We start from the raw sequence: 23,719 nt of genomic DNA, 5'->3' as shown, positions 1-23,719 counted from the left end.
TTTCATTTGCTTCTTGGCCATTTTGAAATTCAAGAAGTGTATCTTTTGACTTGTTTCTTTTTCAAGATTGTTTTGGCTATTCTGAGTCCCTTGCATTTCCATTTGAATTTTAGGATCAGCTTGTTACTTCCTGCCAAAAAAGCAACTGAGATTTTGATAGGGATTACACTGAATCTGTAGATCAATTTGGGGAGTATTGCTATCTGAATAATATTGTTTTTCAATCCACAAATATGGATATATTTCCGTTTATATAGGTTTTCTTTAATTCATTTCAACAATGTTTATAGTTTTCAGTGTACAAGTCTTACACTTCTTTGGTTAAATTTATTCCTAAGATTTTTATTTTCTTTTATGCTTATCTTAGTTTGCTTGGGCTGCAATAACAGAATACCACAAATGGTGTAGCTTAAACAATGGAAACTGATCTTCCTACAGTTCTAGAGTCTGGAAGTCCAAGATTAAGGTGCCAGCAGAGTTGGTTTGGGTGAGGCCTCTCTTCCTGGCTTGCGACTGCCTCCTTCTTGCTGTGTCTTCACATAGTCTTTTCTCTGTGCAAATGTGTAGAGAGAGATGTCTTTGATGTCTCTTCCTCTTGTTATAAGGGCACCAGTCCCTTTGGATTAGTACTCCACCCTTATGACCTCATTTACCCTTAATTACCGCCTTAAAGGTCCTGTCTCCAAGTATAGTAACATTGGAGGTTAGGGCCTCAGCATATGAATTAGGGTGGAGGAGGGCATAATTCAGTCCTTAACAATGCTATTATACATGGAATTGTTTTCTTAATCTCATTTTGGGATTGTTCATTGCTAGTGTATAGAAAAATAATTGCTTTTTGTATATTAATCTTGGATCCTGTATCCTTACTGAACTTGTATTAGTTCTCACTGATTTTTTGTGAATTTTCTATAGACAAGATTTTGTCATCTGCAAATAAAGATAGTTTTAATTCTTCCTTTCAAATCTGGGTGCTGCTTATTTATGCCCAGCTAATTTTGTATTTTTAGTTGAGACATGGTTTCTCCATGTTGGCCAGGCTGGTCTCGAACCCCCGACCTCAGGTGATCCACCTGCCTTGGCCTCCCAAAGTGCTGGGATTACAGGCATGAGCCACCGCACCCGGCTGGAATGTTTTTTTTTTTTTTTTTTTTATCATAAAAAGATATTGGATTTTGACCAGGCACAGTGGCTCATACCTGTAATCCCAGCACTTTGGGAGACCAAGACAGGCAGATCACCTGAAGTCAGGAGTTCAAGACCAGCCTGGCCAACATGGTGAAACCCCTTCTCTGCTAAAAATATATAAATCAGCCGGGCGTGGTGGCAGGCGCCTATAATCCCAGCTACTCATGAGGCTGAGGCAGGAGAATTGCTGGAACCTGGGAGGCAGAGGTTACAGTGAGCAGAGATCGTGCCACTCCAGCCTGGGTGACAGAGCGAGACTCCATCTTAAAAAAAAGAAAAAGATACTGGATTTTATTTAATGCTTTTTCTACATCTATTGATCACGTGAGTTTTATCCTTTATTCTTTCAATATGGTATGTTAAATTGATTTTTATATATTTAACCAACCTTGCAATCCTGGGAGAAATTCCATGTGGTTTGTGGTGTATATTCCTTTTTATATGTGGTTGGATTTAGTTTGCCACTATTTGGGTGGAGTGTTGTGTCTATATTCATAAGGGATATTGATTTGTAGTGTTCTTGTGATGTTCTTTCATCTGGTTTTGGTATACCAGTCTCATAGAAGGCGTTGGGAAGTGTTCTCTCCCCTTTTATTTTTTGGGAAGAGTGTGAATTATTCTTTATATGTCTGGTAGAATTCACCAGTGAAGCCATCTGGTCCTGGGCTTTTCTTTGTGGAAGGTGTGTGTGTGTGTGTGTGTGTGTGTGTGTGTGTGTGTGTGTGTGTGTGTGTAACTACTAATGCAATCTCTGCTTATTATAAGCCTATTCAGGTTATCTATATTTTCTTGAGTCATTCAGTAGTTTGTGTCTTTATAGGAATGTGTCCATTCCATCTAGGTTACCTAACTTGTTGGCATACAGTTTTGCTTTTTTTTTTTCTTTTTGAGACCGAGTCTTGCTCTATCACCCAGGCTGGAGTTCTGTGATGTGATCTCGGTTCACTGCAACCTCTGCCTTCCAGTTCAAGCAATTCTCATGCCTCAGCCTCCCAATTAGCAGGGACTGGCAGGCATGCACCACCATGCCTGGCAAATTTTTTTTTTCTTTGTTTTTTGTATTTTTGGTAAAGACAGGGTTTCGCCATGCTGCCCAGGCTGGTCTCAAACTCCTAGCCTCAAGTGATCCGCCCACCTTGGCCCCCCAAAGTGCTGGGATTACAAGCATGAGCCACTGCCCCTGGCTGGCAGACAATTATTTATAAAATTCTCTTATAATCCCTTTTATTTCTGTAAGGTTGGTAATAATGTACCTCTTTCAGTCCTAATTTTAGTAACTTCAGTCTAATTTTTTTCTTAGTCTGCCTTGCTAAAGATTTGTCAATTTTTTTTTTTTTTTCCAGGAAACAACTTTTGGTTTTATTGATTTTCTCTATTGTTTTTCTATTCTCAATTTTGTTTGTTTCTACTCTAATCTGTATTATTGCCTTCCTTCTACTTGCTTAGCATTTCGTTTTCTCTTCTTTTTTGAGTTTCTGAAAATGTAAGATTAAGTAATTTATTTGAGGTCTTTATTTAATGTAGCATTTACAGCTATAAATTTCCCACTTAGGTGTGCTTTAGCTGCATCTCATAAATTTTACTACATTGGTTTTGGTGGGGTTTTTTTGTTTTGTTTTGTTTTTGCTTTTTTGAGATGGAGTCTTGCCCTGTCACCCAGGCTGGAGTGCAGTGGCGCGATCTCAGCTAACTGCAACCTCCACCTCCCAGGTTCAAGCAATTCTCATGCCTCAGCCTCCCAAGTAGCCGGGATTACAGGTGCATGCCACCACACCCAGCTAATTTTTGTATTTTAGTAGAAGTGGGATTTAACCACGTTGGACAGGCTGATCTCGAGCTCATGACCTCAGGTGATCTACCTGCTTCGGCCTCCCAAAATGCTGGGATTATAGGTCCGAGCCACTGTACCCAGCCCTAATTTTGCTACATTGTGTTTTTGTTTTCATTCACTTCAAAGTATTTTCTAGTATCTCTTGTGATTTCTTCTTTGACCTAATAGGTATTTTGGAGCGTGTTGTGTGGTTTCCACATATTTGTAAATTTCCCAAATTTCCTTCAGTTGTTGATTTATTGTGATATTGCTTGTGGTGAGACAATATACATTGTATGATTTCAATCCTGTTAAATTTATTGACACTTGTTTTATAGCCTAACATGGTCTATTCTGGAGACTTTTCCATGTGCACTTGAGAAGAATGTATATTCTGCTGATTTGGGGTGGAAAGTTCTATTGATGTTCCTTAGATCTAACTGGTTTGTAATGTTGTTCAAGTCTTCTATTTCCTTGTTGGTATTCCGTCTAGTCGTTCTACCTATTTTTGAGAGGGAAGTATTATTTCTCTAATTAGTACTGTTGGATTATTTATTTCTCCCCTTATTTATTTTTTGCTTCATGTATTTTGAGGTTCTTGTTGTTAGGTGGATATTTGTTTATAATTGTTGTATCTTCTTTTTTGTTATTGTTGTTCTGTTGCCCAGGCCGGAGTGCAGTGGTGTGATCTTGGCTCACTGCAACCTCCAACTCCCAGGTTCAAGTGATTCTCCTGCCTCAGCCTCCTGATTAGCTGGGATTACAAGCACCCCATACCATGCCCAGCTAATTTTTGTATTTTTAGTAGAGACAGGATTTCACCATGTTGGCCAGGTTGGTCTTGAACTCCTGACCTCAAGTGATCCACCTGCCTCGGCCTCCTAAAGTGCTGGGATTATAGGCATGAGCCACTGTGCCCAGCCTGTATCTTCTTGATGGACTGACTTTTAAAATCATTATTAAACGTCCTTTTTTGTGTGTGTCTAGTAACACATTTTATCTTAAAGTCTATTTTTGTCGGATACAAGTATAGCTACTCCAGCTCTTTTCTTTGGCAATAATAAAAACGCCAGATGAGCCAGGAGTGGTGACTCACTCCTGTAATCACAGAATTTTGGGAGGCTGAAGTGGAAGGATCTCTTGAGGCCAGAAGTTCAAGACCAGCGTGGCCAACAAAATGAGACCCTGTCTCTAAAGAAAAAAAAATACTTAAAAATTAGCTGAGTTTGGTAGCCCGCACCTGTAGTCCCAGCTACTCAGGAGGCTGAGTTGGAAGGACTACTTCAGCCCAGGATTTTGAGGCTATGATTGTGATATTTCACTCTAGCCTGTATGACAGAGTGAGATCCTGTCTCTTTTTTTAATTTTTTAATTTCTTTTAAAGGCGGGATAGGGAGAGAGATAAAGATCCCTTGAGCCCAAGAGTTCAAGACCAGCCTGGGCAATACAGATCCCATCTCTAAAAAAACTTCTTAAAATTAGCTGGGTGTGGTGGCACGTGCCTTTAGTCCCAACTACTTGGGAGGCTGAGGTAGGATTTCTTAAGCCCAAGAGTTCAAAGTTGCAGTGAGTTGTGATTACACCACTGCACCCAAGCTGGGCAACAGAGCAAGATTAAATCATCTCTAAAGACTAAAATAAATGAAATAAACTATATCTCTTATAGAGATATAGTTTATTTTTATATATATAAAAATATAGTTGGATCATGTTGTTTTTATCCATTTCTCAGTATCTGCCTTTTGATTGAAGTGCTTAATCCATTTATGTTTACATTTAATGTAATTACTAACATGGTTAGATTTATGTCTGTCATTTTGCTATTTGTTTTCTATATGTCTTATGTGTTTTTATTTCTTATTCCCTTACTGCTTTTTTTTGTAGATATTTTCCAATGTGCCGTTTTAACTTCTTGTCATTTATTTTCCTGTATATTCTAAAGGTATTTTCTTTTTAGATTTATTTTATTTATTTATTTATATTTTTTATTTTTGAGATGTAGTCTCATTCTTTCGCCCAGGCTAGAGTGCAGTGGTATGATTTCAGCTCATTGCAGCTTCTGCCTCCCGGGTTCAAGCAATTCTGATGCCTCGGCCTCCCAAGTAGCTGGGACTACAGGTGCACACCGCCATGCCTGGCTAGTTTTTGTATTTTTAGTAGAGACAGGGTTTTACCATGTTGGCCAGGCTGGTCTCAAACTCCTGACCTCTAGTGATTCACCTGCCTTGGCCTCCCAAAGTGCTGGGATTACAGGCATGAGCCACCATGCCCAACTGAAAATTTACTTTATTTTTATTTTTTATCTTATTTATTTATTTATTTATTTATTTATTTTGTGTGTGTGTGACAGAGTCTTGCTCTGTCGCCCAGGCTGGAGTGCGGTGGTACCATCTTGGCTCACTGCAACCTCTCCCTCCTGGATTCAAGCAGTTCTCCCACCTCAGCCTCCTAAGTAGCTGGAATTACATGTGCGTCCCACCACACCAAGCTAATTTTGTATTTTTAGTAACAGCGGGGTTTCACCATGTTGGTCAGGCTGGTCTCAAACTCCTGACCTTCTGATCCGCCTGCCTCGGGCTACTAAAGTGCTGGCATTACAGGCATGAGCCACTGCGCCGGGCAGTTTATTTTATTTTTTGGAGACAAGGTCTTACTCTGTCACCCAGAGTGGAGTGCAGTGGCTCAATCATAGCTCACTGCGGTCCTGAACTTTTGGGCTCAAGTGATCCTCCCAACTAAGCCTCCTGAATAGCTGGGACTACAGGCATGCACCACCATGCCCAGCTAGTGGCTAGTGTGTGTGTGTGTGTGTGTGTGTGTGTGTGTGTGTGTGTTTTGTAGAGATAGGTTTTCACCTTGTTGCCCAGGATCATCTCAAACCCCTGGGGTAAAGCCATTCACCTGTCTCGGCCTCCCAAAATGCTAGGATTATAGGTGTGAGACACCATGTCCAACCAGTTAACTTTATTTTTAAAAATTTTTGTAGAGATGGATCTTGCCATGTTGCCCAGGCTGGTCTCAAACTCCTGGCCTCATTAGCTGGGCATGGTCATGCTTGCTTGTAATCCCAGCTACTCAGGAGGCTGAGACAGGAGAATCATTTGAATCCAGGAGGCAGATGTTGCAGCGAGCCGAGATCACACCACTGCACTCCAGCCTGGGTGACAGAGCAAGACTCTGTCTCAAAAACAAAACAAAACAAAAACAAAAACAAAAACAAAAAAACTCCTAGCCTCAAGCAATCCTCCTGCTTCAGCCTCCCAAAATACTGGAATTACAGTATTACAGGGACAGTGGCATGAGTCACTGTCCCTGGCCTAAAGTTATTTTCTTAGTGGTTTCCTAGTGATTGCAATTGACATCTTAATTTGTAGTAATCTATTTCAGATTAATACAATTTATTGAATGAATTTATTTTACAAAATGAATTTATTATAGAAAAACTGTTTCTATGTAGCGCCATTCCTTGTCCCTTCCTTTATCTTTTTTGTTTGTTTGTTTGTTTTTGTTTTTTTTTTTTTGAGATGAAGTCTCATTCTATGGCCCAGGTTAGAGTGCAGTAGCATGATCTCAGGTCACTGCAACCTCCATCTCCCAAATTCAAGTCATTCTCATGCTTCAGCCACCTGAGTAACTGGGATTTCAGGCATGTGCCACCACACTCAGCTAATTTTTGTTATTTTTAATAGAGACAGGGTGTCACCATGTTGCCCAGGCTGGTCTCAAACTCCTGAATTCAAGCAATCCTCCCACTTTGGACTCCCAAAGTACTGGGATTACAGATGTGAGCCACCACGCCCAGCCCGTTTATGCTAATTTTTAACATAAGTAAACCTCTTTATACATTATAAGTTCATTAACACCACTTTATTATTATTGCTTTATGCCATTGTCTTTTAAATTAGATAGAAGAAAAAAGTTACAAACAAAAAATACGTTTATGTTATCTTTTATATTTACCTTTACCAAAGTGTTCTTTATTTCTTCATGTGGATTTGAGTTACTGTCTAGTTTCCTTTCATTTCAGCCTGAAGGACTCCCTGTACTATTTCTTGTACAGCAGGTCGGCTAGTGACCAATTCTCTCAAGTTTTGTCTATCTGGGAATGTCTTAATTTCTCCTTTGTTTTTGAAGGATAGTTTTTCAAGATACAGAATTCTAGATTGACAGTACTTCTTTTTTTCAGGACCTCAAATATGCTATCCCACTGCCTTCTGACCTAAATGGTTTCCAAGGAGAAATGAATTAATCTTATGGAGGATTCTTTGTATGTGATTAATTGCTTCTCACTTGCTGGTTTCTAAATTTTCTCGTTGTCTTTAACCATCAATCATTTGATTATGATGTATCTACATATTGGTCTCTGATTTTATTCTATTTGAAGTTTACTGAGCTTCCTGGATGTGTAAATTAATGCTTTTCTTATATTTGGGAAGTTTCTGGTCATTATTTCTTTGGATATTCTTTCTTATTTATCTGACTTCTCTCCTTCTGGAACTTTCATTATGCATATATATGGATGTAGTTGATCGTGTCCTCCACCTCTTCCTCCTCAACTGTATAACCTCAAATGATCTATTTTCACATTCACTGATTCCTTCTTCTGTTAGTTCAAATCTGCTGTTGATCTCCTCTGAAATGAAATGAATTTTTCATTTCAGTTACTATACTTTTTAACTCCAGAATTTACATTTTTTTATTTAGTTCTTTTTTTTAATAATTTCTTTTATTTAGTTCTCTTTAAAATAATTTCTTTCTCTTTATTGATATTCTACATTTGGCAAGATAGCATTCTCATATTTTCCTTTAGGTTTTTAGCCCATGGTTTTCTATAGTTCTTTGAATATATATATGAACTGATTTAAAGTCTTTGTCTACTAAGTCCAACATCAGAGATTATTTCTCTTGACTGCTTTTTTTTTCTGTGTATGGTCATACTTTCTTGTTTTTTTTTTTTCCCCTATGTCTTATAATTTTGTTGAAAATTGGAAAATTTGGCCAGGCATGGTGGCTCACGCCTATAATCCCAGCACTTTGGGAGGCCGAGACGGGCGGATCACGAGGTCAGGAGATCGAGACCATCCTGGCTAACACGGTGAAACCCGTCTCTGCTAAAAATACAAAAAAATTAGCCGGGCATGGTGGCAGGTGCTTGTAGTCCCAGCTACTCAGGAGGCCAAGGCAGGAGAATGGTGTGAACCCGGGAGGTGGAGCTAGCAGTGAGCTGAGACCGCGCCACTGCACTCCAGCCTGGGCAACAGAGCAAGACTCTGTCTCAAAAAAAAAAAAGAAAAAAAATTAAAGTAATTTTTAATTTTTTTATCATATAATGTGGAAATCATATAATAATCTGAAAATCATATTCTTCCACCCTAGGGCTTGTTGTTGTTGTCATTTGTTTCTGTAGTGACTTCCCTGAACTAATTTTGTAAAGTCTATATTCTTTATTATGTGTGGCTATAGAAATCTCTACTTGAAAAACATTCTATTTTGTTCTTCTTTTTCCTTCTATCCCACATTCATTTAGTTTTCAGGACGTGTCAGTATTAATTACACAATTTTTTTTTTTGCAATATTCTCCTTTCATTCTCTTGGCACCATTCCAACTCAGATCCTAGTTCCTTCTTACCTTGATTACTATAGAGGCATCCAAATCAACCAACTCACTTCTAGCTCTCCCTCTTTCCGATTTAAACTGTATATCACCACTTTTTTCTAAGCATATTTTAATTATTGTATCCTCCCTAACCAAGTAAAGTTAAAAAAAAAAAAAAATGCAAGGCTGATTAGGTTTGGAGAGACTTGCCCACATTTGTATATTGAGAAAAACCTTGTCTCAAAGGAGTGACTGCATATAGGATAGTGTGGGGAGTAACTGAGAGCATAAAGTCCTAGAGGAAGCAAGAGGGACTTTGATCAGGAAGACCTGCCTTGTATACAATTAGAGGGCCTTTATTTTCCGACACAAGATTGAAGGTGCTAAGGATGTATTAATATGGTATAAGTGTTATAGGACAGATGAAAGAGAGAAAGTATAAGGATATTATCTCCCCTTTTATAGAGGGGACATCTGCTCAGAGAGGGTTAAGTGTGATCCTGGAGTCTTAGAAAGAGTAGTTTCAGAATAGTCACAGAAAAATGAAAAAGATTTTCACTTGGGAAATTTAAAAGGATTGTAAGAACTTTTATGAAACATTCTAGGTAACATTGTCACTGTGTCTTTAAAGTTCTTAGTGACATTGGTCTTCATTAAAGAAACCAACTTTTTTCTGCCAGTGCTCAGAAACTGATGCCCTAAAATATGGTGCTTTGACTTGTTGAACTGAAAAAGTCGTTTCTCAAGGTTTCTCTGATCTTCCCCTCTCTTTCTACCTCCCCGGCCTACCGCCCCCAACTACTGTCTCCTAATCTTCTGTCTCACTAAGCACAGGATAAAGTTTCCTTATCTACCTAAAGTCTGGACCCACCAAAGAAAAAAATAATTACCTCTGGTCCCTTCCCTGAGTTTTCATTAACTGAACTTGTATTGCAGGAAGAAAGACTGAAGTCTATCAACACAGCTGGACAGACTTTTGTCACAAACCATTGTCTGCTCTGTGGGCCCAACGGACTTTGCTCCAGGTCATTATATGTTCTTCAAGTCCATTGAAGTCCCTTAAAAATCATTTACTATCCCCCCAACATCAGCCACACTTCCTTATCTCCCTTTCCCGTGGTGTGGTGATCACTCTGTGTTTCTCCCAATGCATGCTAACAGATTTGTTTGCCTTTTCTCCTATTAATCTGCCTTTAGTCAGTTGATTTTCAGTAAACATTCAGAGGGGAAAGGGGAAGTTTCCCTTGGCCCCTACATATTCTGTTTGAAGATGTCCACTTAAGGTTGATCTTTGTAGGCTGAAGTATATTTATGACATATTTTTTAAATCTTTATTTTGCTACCACATGTCAGATGGGCCAATAATAATAATCATATTTTAAGCATGCTTTCCCATACATGTTTTTAGATGATCAGCACAACCACTCTCAGAGACAGGCAACCACAGATTACTGTTTTTTTTTCTTTTTTTGAGATGGAGTCTTGCTCTATTGCCCAGTCTGGAGGGCAGTGGCGTGATCTTGGCTCACTGCAACCTTCCCCTCCTGGGTTCACGCGATTCTCCTGCCTCAGTCCCCACAAGTAGCTGGGATTACAAGCATGCACCAACACACCTAGCTAGTTTTTGTATTTTTAGTAGAGATGGGGTTTCACCATGTTGACCAGGCTGGTCTTGAACTCCTGACCTCAGGCAATCTGCCTGCCTCGGCCTCCCAAAGTGCTAGGATTGCAGGTGTGAGCCATCATGCCTAGCCTGCTTTTGCTTTTTCACAAATGAGAAAACACTTACAAGTTTATGGACCAGGCCGGGCACGGTGGCTCACGACTGTAATCCCAGCATTTTGGGAGGCCAAGGCAGGCAGATCACGAGGTCAGGAGTTCAAGACCAGCCTCACCAACATGGTGAAACCCTGTCTCTACTAAAAATACAAAAATTAGCTGGACATGGTGGCATGCGCCTATAATCCCAACTACTTGGGAGCTGAGGCAGGAGAATCATGTGAACCCGGGAGGCAGAGGTTGCAGTGAGCTGAGATGGCACCGTTGCACTCCAGCCTGGGCAACAGAGTAAGACTCCGTCTCAAAAAAAAATAAAAATAAAAAGTTTATGGACCAGTGCAGACTACACATTGTGTATAGCAAATCCAGGACTCAATCAAGTTTTACAGTCTTGGTTTAATGTTCTAAGTTCTGCTCTTTGTAACATGAGCATTAACAACTATAAGAAGAGAACAGTCCTTGTGGGTACAGAAATTCTGTTTTCTGGGCCAGGCACAGTGGCTCAGGCCTATAATCCCAGCACTTTGGGAGGCCGAGGCAGGGGGATCACCTGAGGTCAGAAGTTCCAGACTAGCCTGACCAATTTGGAGAAACCCCGTCTCCACTAAAAATACAAAATTAGCCTGGCATGGTGGTGCATGCCTGTAATCCCAGCTATTTGGGAGGCTGAGGCAGGAGAATCGCTTGAGCCTGGGAGGCCGAGGTTGTGGTGAGCTGAGATCGTGCTATTGCACTCCAGCCTGGGGAACAAGAGTGAAACTCTGTCTCAAAGAAAAAGAAAAGAAAAAAGAAATTCTGTTTTCCAGCTGCAACATATGATGTAGAGAACCTGAGCAATAACCACAATTAGGGTCACAGTGAGAGCTGAAAGGCAGCAGAGAGGGCAAAGAATAGTGACAATTCAAGCCTTCCAATTTATAAGGTCCCATTTAATGTGTTATTTCACTTGATTCTACAACAATCTTATGAGGAAATTATGATTATACCCATTTTTAAATCAGCTAGGAAACAATTATTGAGAGCTTGAAATATTTGTCTAAGGACACACAACTGGTAAGTGGTAAAGTTGGCGATTCAAACTCAGGTCAACTTATTACAAATCTCATTCTTTTTTTTTTTTTTTTTATTATACTTTAAGTTCTAGGGTACATGTGCATAACATGCAGGTTTGTTACATATGTATATCTGTGCCATGTTGGTGTGCTGCACCCATCAACTCGTCAGCACCCATCAATTCATCATTTATATCAGGTATAACTCCCCAATGCAATCCCTCCCCCCTCCCCCCTCCCCATGATAGGCCCCAGTGTGTGATGTTCACAAATCTCATTCTTTTCGGTAAACTTGGTCATCCTTGGAATCGTTGGCCAGATTCTTGATTTTTTTATTTTCATTTGTCTCAAGGTATTTTCTAATTTCCCTGGTGAGTGCTTCCTTGATCCATTGGTTATTCCAATGTGTGGTTTAATCTCCACATACTTAGGAATTTTTCAGTTTTCTTTTTGCTATTGATTTCTAGTTTTATTTCATTGTCGTCAGAAAAGATATGTGGTATGACTACAGTCTTCTGAAACTTGTTAAGACTTGTTTTGTGGCTTAATAAGTGATCTGTCTTGGAGAATGTTTCCTGTATGCTTGAGAAAAATGAGTATTCACCATTATCACTATTATTGGGTGGACTGTTCTGTATAGGTCCAATTGGTATAAGTGTTGTTCAAGTCTTTTACTTCTTTATTGATCTTATGTCTGGTGGTTCTACCCATTGTTGAATATGGGTTATTGAAATCTACTATTTTTGTGTTACTGTCTATTTCTCCTTCAATTCCGTTAATGTTTGCTATATTTGGATGCGCTTACGTTAGGCACATATATATTTATAATTGTTACGTCTTCTCGGTGAATTAATGCCTTTGTCATTATATATATGATGTTCTTCTTTGTCTCTTGTGACAGTTTTTGACTTAAAGTCTATTTTGTTGGATGTAAGTGTGGCCCCTTTGCTCTCTTTTGGTTACTATATGTATGGAATATATTTTTCCATCCTTTCATTTTCAGCCTTTGTGTGTCCTTATATCTAAAGTGAGCCAGTAGACAGCATATAGTTGGATCTTGTTTTTTAAATCCATTCAGTCACTCTATGTCTGTTGATTTGAGAGTTTAATCTATATACATTTAAAGCAGTTACTGATAGAGGAGGACTGACTATTGCTGTTTCTTTCTCTTTTTTAATGTCTTGTAGTTAATTTGTCCCCTTTTTCTTCTCTTGGTGTCTTCCTTTGTGTTTCATTAATTTTTTGTAGTGACATGCTTAGATTCCTTTCTCAGTTTTTTTCTTTTTTTTTTTTTTTTTTGAGACGGAGTCTCACTCTGTCGCCCAGGTTGGAGTGCAGGCTGGATTTCAGCTCACTGCAAGCTCCGCCTCCCAGGTTTACGCCATTCTCCTGCCTCAGCCTCCCGAGTAGCTGGGACTACAGACGCCCACCACCACGCCCGGCTAGGTTTTTGTATTTTGTAGTAGAGACGGGGTTTCACCGTGTTAGCCAGGATGGTCTCGAACTCCTGACCTCGTGATCCGCCCGTCTCGGCCTCCCAAAGTGCTGGGATTACAGGCTTAAGCCACCTCGCCCGGCCAGTTTTTTTTTTTTTTTTTTTTTTTAATCTTCTATAGGTATTTCCTCTGTGGTTGCCACGGGTTTTACATAAGACATCTTATAACAATCTATTTTAAACTGATAACAACTTCAGTTGCATATGAAACTCTACTCCTTTACATCCCTTTTCTTTTTTTTTTGTCGCCCGGGCTAGAGTGCAGTGGCCGGATCTCAGCTCACTGCAAGCTCCGCCTCCCGGGTTTACCCATTCTGCTGCCTCAGCCTCCCGAGTAGCTGGGACTACAGGCGCCCGCCACCTCGCCCGGCTAGTTTTTTTGTATTTTTTAGTAGAGACGGGGTTTCACCGTGTTAGCCAGGATGGTCTCGATCTCCTGACCTCGTGATCCACCTGTCTCGGCCTCCCAAAGTGCTGGGATTACAGGCTTGAGCCACCGCCCCCGGCCTACATCCCTTTTTCATAAATTACATCTTTTTATATTTGTATCATTAATATAGTTTTAAAGTTATAATTATCTTATGATTTTACCTTTTTAATTCTGTACCAGAATTAAATGTTATTTATATGCCACCATTGCAGTATTACAGGATTTTGTATTTGTCTATATATTTACTAGACAGCTTTATATTTTTATATGTTTTTGTGTTGCTATCTAGTATCCTTTAGTTTCAACTTGAAGATCCCTTTAGCATTTCTTATAAGGCAGGCCTAGTGGTGAGTACTCCCTAAGCTTTTGTTTATTTGGGAAGGTCTTTAGTTCCTTTCATTTTTGAAAAATAGTTTTGCTAGATGTAGTGTTCTTGGTTACTAGTTTTTCTTTTTTATTCTTTTTTTGAGACAGGGTCTTACTCTGTCACCTAGATTGGAGTGCAGTGGCACAATCATGACTTATTGCAACTGCAACCTCTCAGGCTCAAGGAATCCTGCCTCAGTCACGTAAGTAGTCAGGACTACAGGCACATGCCAACATGCCCAGCTGATTTTTATTAAAAAAAATTTTTTTATAGAGACGGGTCTCCCTATATGTTGCCCAAGCTAGTCCTGAACTTCTGGGTTCAAATGATCCTCTCACCTCAGTCTCCCAAAGTGCTTGGATTATGGGTACGAGCCACTATGCCCACCCTTTTGGGTGTTTTTCTTTCAGCACTTGGAAAGTGTCATCCAATTCATCCACTCCCTTCTGGTCTGTAAGGTTTCTGCTGAGAAATCCACTGATAATATTATGGGAACTCTCTTGTATGTGATGAGTTGCCTTTCTCTTGCTGCTTTCAAGATTCTGTCTTTGACTTTTGACAGTTTTATTATAACATATTTCTTGTGGGTCCATTTGGGTTCATTCTGATTAGAATATTTTGGGCTTCTTGAATTTTTTTTTTTTTATTTTTTGAGACAGGATCTTGCTTTGTTGCCCAGGCTGAAGTGCAGTGATGTGATCACAGCTCACTGCAGCCTCAACTTCCTGGGCTTGAGGGATTCTCCCACCTCAACCTCCCAAGTAGCTGGGACTATAGGTGTGAACTACTACACCTGGCTAATTTTTGTATTTTTTGTAGAGATGGGGTTTCACCATGTTGCCCAGGCTGGTCTCAAACTGCTGGGCTCAAGCGATCTGCTTGCCTGCCTTGGCCTCCCAAAGTGCTGGGATTACAGGTATGAGCCACTGCACCTGGCTGAGCTTCTTGAATTTGGATGTCCATTTTCTTTCTCAGATTTGGGAAGTTTTAGGCCATTATTTCTTCAGAGAAGCTCTTTGTGCTCTTTTCTCTCCCTTTTCCTTCTGGAACTTCCATAATGCATATATTGGCCTACTTGATGGTGTTCCATAAGTTTCTTAGGCTTTCTTCATTTTTCTTTATTCTTTTCCTCTTTTGCTCCTCTCACTTGATCATTTCAAATAACCTGTGTTTAACTTTGCTGATTCTTGCTTCTGCTTGATCAAGTCTGCTGCTGAACTTTTCTAGTGAATTATTTTCTTTAGTTATTGTATCTTTTTTTTTTTTTTTTTTTTTTTTTTGAGACAGGGTCTCACTCTGTTGCCCAAGGTGGAGTGCAGTGGCATGATCTTGGCTCACTGCAACCTCTGCCTCCAAGGCTCAAGGGATCCTCCCACCTCAGCCTCTCAAGTAGCTGGGGCTATAGGCGTGCGCCACCATACATAGCTGGCTTCTATTTCTTTAGGATCAGTTTCTGGTGATTTACTTTGATCCTTTGATTGGGCCATGTTTCCCTGTTTCTTCATATGCTTTATTAATTCTTGTTGGAATTTGAGCATTTGTAAAAACAGCAACTTCTCCCAGTCTTTACAGACTGACTTCATACAGCAGAAGAACTTCATCAATCAGTCCAGCTAGAGATTCTGTGGGCCTCTCAGACCTTCTCTGGGGATGCGTCTCTCTGGACTTGTGCATGTAATTTCCCAATTAGAAGAGATTGCTGGTTTTTATCAGGAGCTCATAATTTCTTGCTGCTTCCACTGTGTTTGCAGTACTGCAGGTTTTCCGGTGCTGCAACAAGCTGCGGAGCTGTCTCGAAGGCCCCCATGTATCCAAAGTATGCTAGTTCTCTGTCAGTATTCAGAGTCACACAAAACAGAAACCAGTCCCTTGGGAAGTATCCCCAAAAAACTGGAACATTAGATATATATTCCATTCTTTTCATTCCCTCCCATGGGAGAAGCCAGGAGTTGGGCATTTTTTTATGATTACACTGAACTGTGCTGGCTTGTGGAGAAAGGACTATCATGAGTGAAGGCAATGGCTTCTTACCTGTTTCCATGCAGCTGTTTTTAGCTTTGCACTTGCATGGGGTACTGTGACTTTTTTTTTTTTTTCTTTTTTTTTTGAGATGGAGTCTCGCTCCCGTTGCATAGGCTGGAGTGCAGTGGCGCGATCTTGGCTCACTGCAATCTCCACCTCCTGGGTTCAAGCGATTCTTCTTCCTCAGCTTCCCGAGTAGCTGGGATTACAGGCATGTGCCACCACGCCCAGCTAATTTTTGTATTTTTAGTAGAGATGGGGTTTCGCCATGTTGGCCAGGCTGGTCTTGAACTTCTGACCTCAGGCGATCCAGCCACCTCAGCCTCCCAAAGTGCTAGGATTACAGGTGTGAGTGACTGTGCCCAGCCTCTGTGACTTCTTACTTGGTTTTTGGAGTTCTCATAAAGCCTTTCTAAACTGTATGTTATTGTTAAGTAATGTCTATTTTTTAGTGACAGGGTGTCACTCTGTCACCCAGGATGGAGTGCAATGGCACAATCATAGCTCACTGCAGCCTTGAACTCCTGGGCTCAAGCGATTCTCTTCCCTCAGCCTGACAAATAGCTAGGACTACAGGTATTCACCACCATGCCTGGCTAGTTTATTTTTCATTTTTAAATTTTTTTATAGAGATGAGTCTCACTGTGTTGCCCAGGCCAGTCTTGAACTTCTGGACTCCAGCAATCCTCCCACATCAGCCTCTCAAAGTCCTGGGATTACAGGTGTGAACCGCCATGCCCAGCCCAGTGTTTCTTTAGGGTACCAAGGTCTGTGGCTTCCTGTTCTACTCTATTGCTGACATCCCTCCAGATTCTTAATCTTTCTGAGTTGTGGGATATTTGACAATCTGTCAAAAGCTGTGACACATCTTTTACCTAGAAAAAATAAACAGAAATTATGAGATATGAATTTTGAGAGAATTATATGCCCTCACATGCACAGGAATATATCACATGCACATGAATATATAGCTATTCACAAAGCCTGGTTTAAAAATCTTGATACAGTCTGTGCAATAAAGCATTAAATCAGCAGGCTTGGGTTACTCAAGCCCTGCATATTCCAAACAATGGACTGGCCCTTGACCAGCTTCTGGGAGATAGCTTCTGAAGCTTGGAATATCCTGCCTGATAAGAATGTCTTTGTATGCCTGAGGCCTTGGGCCACACTGCATCTGTTTGTCCAGGTAGATTATGCTAACAATGTGATTTATGGTGAGTGCCTGTTTTTGTATGTCTGAAATCCTGGGCCACACAGTATCAATTTGACCTGTGCAGCTGGAGACTGATAGCTAAGGTCATTGACACAGGGGCTGCATACCTGTATGACTGCCTCGGTTAAAATCCTGAACACCGAGACTCAGGTGAGCTTCCTTGGTTGGCAGCAATTTGCACGTGTCACACATCATTACTTAGAGCATTCAACACTGTCTGTGAGACTAGTAGAGGACAGCTGAAAGCTTATGCCTGGTTTCTCCTGGGCCTTGCCTTCCAAGCCTTTTCCCTTTGCTAATTCGAATCTGTATCCTTTCATTATAATAAACCATAACCATAAGTTTAACAGAGTCCTGTGACTCCTAGTGAATTACTGAACCTGAGGGTGGTCTTGGGGACTCTTGACATAGTTCAAATCACTCACATGGAACTAGCCAAATTGTCATAACCACTATAGCAATTAGGCCACATGACTCTCAGCAGCCAAAACAAAAGTTCATTCAAACAAACATTTCATGAATGCTTATCATTTGCTAAGTGCTAGGAAAGCACAAAGACTCGAAGATAAATACGTTCATGTGTTGAGCTATAGTCTTGGCATAGGTCTTTCCAGCCTTCAAAATATAAGTGGGACCTCATGTACTTGGGAGGTATTCTTTTCTTCTTGTTGCTTCCAGTTTCTCTCACCGAACACATCATTCTATGTCAGGCCGTGCTTAAAAGGAATTATTTTTGTTTGCAAGGTAATGACTTTTGGAGGGGTTTTGTCTTAATTTTTGAAATGTTTGTTTTTAAAAGTCAGGTCTATTGAGGCATAATTTATATATAGTAAAATTTACCCTTTATAAGTATATAATTCTGTGAGTTTTGGCAAGTGTATACAACCACCACCATGTCAAGATACAGAACATTTCTGTCACCCTGAAAAGTTTCCTCATGTTCCTTTATAGTCAAGTCTCCTCTCTTCACCCACAGTCCCTGACAACCATTGATCTGTTTTCTGTCCCTATAGTTTTGCCTTTTCTAGAATGTCATATAAGTGGAATCATATGGTATGTACTCCTTTGTGTTTGCCTTTTTTGTTTTTCAACTGACCACAGTGCTTTTGACATTCATCCATGTTGTTGCATGGATCACTTGTTTGTTCCTTTCCATTGCTGGGTAGCTTTCCATTATGTGGATGTGCCACAATTTGTTTGTCCATGCACCAGTTGGTAGACATTTGGATTGTTTCTAGTTTGAGGCTACTTTGAATTAGGCTACTATGAGCATTCATATTCGGGTGTTTGTATGGATATGCTTTCATTTCTCTTGGATAAATACCTAAAAATAGGATTGCTATGTCAAATGGACGAGTATGTTTATAAGAGACTGCCTATTGTTTTTCCAAATGGCTTTACCATTTTGTATTTCTACCAGCAATGTATGAGATTTCCAACTGTTACTCATGCTCATCACCACTTAGTATTATCAATCGTTCTTTTTCTTTTTTTTTCCAAGACAGAGTCTCACTCTGTTGCCCAGGCTGGAGTGCAGTAGCGCGAGCTCAGCTCACTGCAACTTCTGCCTCCCGGGTTTAAGCAACTCTCCTGCCTCAGCCTCTGGAGTAGCTGGGATTACAGGTGTGTGCTACCACACCCGGCTAATTTTTGCATTGTTAGTAGAGATGGGGTTTCACCATGTTGGTCAGGCTGGTCTCAAACTCCTGACCTCAGGCGATCCGCCCGCCTCAGCCTCCTAAAGTGCTGGGATTACAGGCATGAGCCACCGCGCCTGGCCTTTGTTTTGTTTTGTTTATTTTTTGAGACAGTTTCACTCTGTCACCCAGGCTGCAGTGTAGTGGCGCAATCTCAGCTTAATGCAACCTCCACCTCCTGGGTTCAAGTGATTCTTGTGCCTCAGCCTCTCGAGTAGCTGAGATTATAGGAGCGTACCACCATGCCCAGCTAATTTTTGTATTATTAGTAGAGACGGGGTTTCACCATGTTTGCCAGGCTGGTCTCGAACTCCTGAGCTCAAGTGATCCACCTGCCTTGGCCTCCCAAAGTGCTAGGATTACAGGTGTGAGCCACCGCATCTGGCCAGCAGTTTCTTATAAAGCCAAACTCTAGGACCCAGCAATTCCACATCCAGGAATATGCTCAAGAAAAATTAGTTTATATGTCCACCAAAAGTCTTGTACAAGAATGTTCATAGCCACTTAATTTCTATAGCCAAAAACTTGACAAAATCAAATATCCATCAAGAAAAACATAAATTTGGGATATAATCATACAATGGAATACCACCAGCAATAATAAAAGTAAAAAAAAATAGTAGCCGGGCGCGGTGGCTCACGCCTGTAATCCCAGCTCTCAGGGAGGCAGAGGCGGGAGGATAGCTTGAGCCCAGGAGTTCAAGACCTGCCTGGGTAATACAGCGAGACCCCGTTCTCCACAAAAAGGAAAAAAAAAAAAAAAAAATAGTAATATGCAGAACAGCATGGATGAATCTCAAAAACATTATGCTGAGATTAAAAAAAAAAAAGCCAAATGAAGTAAGAAGTATATGATTCCATTCATATGACATTCAAAGTCAAGCAAAACTATCTATGGTGGTAGAAATCAGAATGGTTACCTCTGGTGGACTAGGTATTGGTTCAGTAAGGTGCAAGGGGTCCTTCCAGGGTGAAGGAAATGGTCTATCTGTTGAAGTGGGTGAAGGTTTCATGGTGTATACATATGTAAAAATTAGTTGAATTGTACATTTAAGACTTGTGCATTTGACTGGGTGCAGTGGCTCATGCCTGTAATCTCAGCACTTTGGGAGGCCGAGGTGGGCGAATCACGAGGTCAGGAGATCGAGACCATCTTGGCTAACATGGTGAAACCCCATCTCTACTAAAAATACAAAAAATTAGCTGGGTGTTGTGGCGGGCGCCTGTGGTCCCAGCTACCTGGGAGGCTGAGGCAGGAGAATGGTTTGAAACTGGGAGGCGGAGGTTGCAGTGAGGCGAGATCGCACCATTGCACTCTAGCCTGGTGACAGAGCGAGACTCTGTCTCAAAAGAAAAAAAAAAAGACTTGTGCATTTTACTGTATGTAAATTATACCTCACTTTTAAAACACTTTTAATTTAAAAAATTACTATGGACTCCTAAAGATCCTGTGTTTATTTAACAGCTATCAAATTTTATCGTATTAGCCAGGCACAGTGGCTCACACCTCTAATCCCAGTACTTTGGGGGGCCGAAGCAGGAGGATCACTTGAGCCCGGGAATTCCAGACTAGCCTATCAACATAGTGAAAGCCCATCTTTACAAAAAATGTAAAAATTAGCCAGGCACGATGGTGTGTGCCTGTACTCCTAGTCAGGAGGCTGAGGCAGGAGAATCATTTGAGCCCAGGGGTTTGAGACTGCACTGAGCTCTGATCACACCACTGCACTTTAGCCTGAGTGACAGAGTAAGACCCCGTTTCTAAAAAAATAAACAATAGAAAATAGAAATTAGCATATTATAAATTGAGATGGACAAACTTATTTATTTTTATTTTTTTGAGATAGAGTCTTGCTCTTTCACCCAGGCTGGAGTGCAATGGTATGATCTCGGCTCACTGCAATCTCCACCTCCTGGGCTCAAGCAATTCTTCTGCCTCAGCCTCCCAAGTAGCTGGGATTACAGGTGTGTGGCACCACACCTAGCTGATTTTTGTATTTTTTAGTAGAGACAGGGTTTCGCATGTTGGTCAGGCTGGTCTTGAACTCCTGACCTCAAGTGATACACTCACCTTGGCCTCCCAACGTGCTGGGATTACAGGCGTGAGCCACCACACCTAGCCCAAGATAGAGAAATTTTAAAATATTTAACTTATTTAGAAATAACGATAATAAACTCATTACACATTAACATAACATTTTAATGAAAAACAAAAAAATAATGAGAAGAGTGTCATTGTTTTACATCTTTGCAAATTTCTTTAATATCTGGCTTAAAACAAGATGGCTGGATTTTTAAACCAACTTCTGCATTTAATTTTTTAAGCTCTCACATGTCACTCAGTGTTTGGAAACTCCACTGTACACTTGAAAGAGAAAATAAGTGAAAAGACAAATAACCCGTTATTATTATTATTTTCCTTTTTTTTTTTTTGACATGGAGTCTTGCTCTGTCACCCAGGCTGGAGTGCAGTGGTGCCATCTCAGTTCACTGCAAGCTCTGCCTCCCAGGTTCAAGCTGTTCTCCTGCCTGAGCCTCCCTAGTAGCTGGGACTACAGGCGCCTGCCACCACGCCTGGCTAATTTTCGTATTTTGAGTAGAGACGAGGTGTCATCATGTTGGCCAGGCTGGTCTCGAACTCCTGACCTCAAATGATCCTCCTACCTCGGCCTCCCAAAGTGATGGGATACAATAGTGAGCTACTGCACCCGGCCTATTATTATTATTAAAATAATTTAGACCTCATGACCATCTGAATGAGTCTCAGAGCCTGTAGGGTCCCTCCTCACCACACTTTGGGAACTGCGGCTCTGATCTGCTCCCCCAGGCTAATTTTTTCGCATTTTTCTAGAAAAGAAATAAAATATCCACATATAGAATGGGGTTTATGTTAGCTACTATTTTTTATATGCTTCCTAGTACCTTTCTCATTTTCCACAGTTCTACCTCTGCCTCCTCTGTGTCTTCCAGGTTCAACAGCTTCAGAGAGCAGAACATCTTTTCCTCTCAGCCTGGCCCTCTCCAATGGAGGCCATAAAGAGGCCAGTAGTGAAAGCTACAGAACATGTGAGCATGGCAGGGGCTGAGCTCCATTTCAAGGTAACCTCCATCACTCTCTACTTGCTTACATACAATATCACCCTAATTTGCTGCTGGAATTAGTCTTTGTCTTGCCAAATGTATTCACATATGTATCTTGCATCCAATTTCTTTTTTTTTTTTTTTTGAGACAGGGTCTTGCTCTGTCGCCCAAGCTGTAGTGCAGTGGCGCAATCTCAGCTCACTGCAACCTCCGCCTTCCAGGTTCAAGTGATTCTCCTGCCTCAGCTTCCCCAGTAGCTGGGATTACAGGTGTGCGCCACCATGCCTGGCTAATTTTTGTATTTTTTGTAGAGACAGGGTTTCACCATATTGGCCAAGCTAGTCTTGAACTCCTGACCTCAGGTGATCTGCCCTCCTTGGCCTCCCATGAGCCACTCTGCCCAGCCCCTGCATCCAATTATAAAATGTGACTGTCACTACAGAAAGTTCTCTCATGTTTCTTTTCTCTTTCTCTTTTTTTTTTTTTTGAGACAGAGTCTTGCTCTGTCGCCCAGGCTGGAGTACAGTGGAGTGATCTTGGCTCACTGCAAGCTCCGCCTCTTCGATTCACGCCATTCTCCTGCCTCAGCCTCCTAAGTAGCTGGGACTACAGGTGCCCACCACCATGCCCAGCTAATTTTTTGTATTTTTAGTAGAGACAGGGTTTTACCATGTTAGCCAGGATGGTCTCAATCTCCTGATCTCGTGATCCGCCCGCCTCAGCCTCCCAAAGTGCTAGGATTACAGGCGTGAGCCACCGCGCCTGTTTCTTTTCAATCAAACTCTGTCCCCACCATACCACCAGAGGCAGTGTGGTAGAATAATAATAATAAATTAATAAAAATTAATCCCAGAATATTTTAACTAATCCCCAGTGAAATTCCTTTTAAATTTATTTGGGACCAGGCATGGTGGCTTAGGTCTGTAATCCCAGCACTTTGGGAGGCCAAGGCAGGAGGACTTCTTGAACCCAGGAGTTCAAGACCAGCCTGGGCAACATGGCAACCCCCCATCTCTACCAAAACAAATTTTTTAATTAGCCAGGTGTGGTGGTGTGCACCTGTAATTGTGGTCCCAGCTACTTGGGAAGCTGAGGCAGGAGGATCACTTGAGCCCAAGGGGTCAAGGCTGTGGTGAGCCATGTTCATGCCACTGCACTCAAGCCTAGGTGACAAAGTGAGACCCTGTCTCAAAAAAAAAAAAAAATTATTTGGGAAATCTCTGGATATCTTAGGTCTACTGTTCTTGGTTATGGACTCTATAGAAATCACAAAAATTTTCCAGTCTTTTCATAGATAATAATAGGTATTTTGGTTTTTTTCTTCAAGTTATTCTAAATTATGAAAACAGGAGAACTGCTCTTCAAACTATAGAACAGGTATTCAACAAAAGCTTTTTATTTCCATAATACTGAATTGCTTGGATCTAAGGAAGAATGTATTTAATGGGCAAAAGTCTCAAAAGAAAATGCAGGTCACGATTGCTCTTTCCCATTTATCAATAGTGCAGCTCGGCAAAGCTCACATCGCATCGTGCAAGGTGAAAAGAATCCTCTCAGGTTCCAACTTGTAGGATATGATTAAAGCCTAGTGACAATAAACCAAGCTGGCCTCAGGGCCTGTTTCCCAGACAGTCCTTTTCAACATCAGTACTCAAGGCAGATCATAACCTTTCAGAGCTAGGGGAAATACATCCTGCAGTGCTTAATTGTACACCCCTTGAGGCTTGCAGATAAACTCCCTTATCAAAAGAAGGCTTGAGTCCCCAACAAGTATTGAGTGGCTCAATTATTTCTTCCTCTGTCCCACGAAAATGTTTTTCAGTGCAGAGGATAACTCTGCACACATTTATCAGTCCTGGCATAGACCTAGCCTCGTGGAGCACATGTGGATGAAACATGTGATGTCCAATTTCAAGGTGTTTACAGTATATGTAGTTCTCTGTTTTATGGGGAGCGCCAGGTAGACAAGGACTCCAACTAAGAGGTTA

At 41.0% G+C, this 23,719-nt stretch overlaps 1 protein-coding gene and 1 pseudogene across 1 annotated transcript in view; one reads left to right on the top strand and one right to left on the bottom strand.

The window, feature by feature from the left end:
* Positions 1–23,719, bottom strand: part of HORMAD2 (HORMA domain containing 2) — a 145,593-nt gene that overhangs the window by 108,000 nt on the left and 13,874 nt on the right. The window lies entirely within an intron of this gene.
* Positions 1–23,719, top strand: part of LOC111525371 — a 35,302-nt pseudogene that overhangs the window by 7,904 nt on the left and 3,679 nt on the right.

The sequence above is a fragment of the Piliocolobus tephrosceles genome, chromosome 19, assembly GCF_002776525.5.
Source record: "Piliocolobus tephrosceles isolate RC106 chromosome 19, ASM277652v3, whole genome shotgun sequence".
Taxonomy (NCBI): Eukaryota; Metazoa; Chordata; class Mammalia; order Primates; family Cercopithecidae; genus Piliocolobus; species Piliocolobus tephrosceles.
The sequence above is the reverse complement of the archived record's forward strand: the minus strand, read 5'-3'. Positions and strand labels throughout refer to the sequence as shown.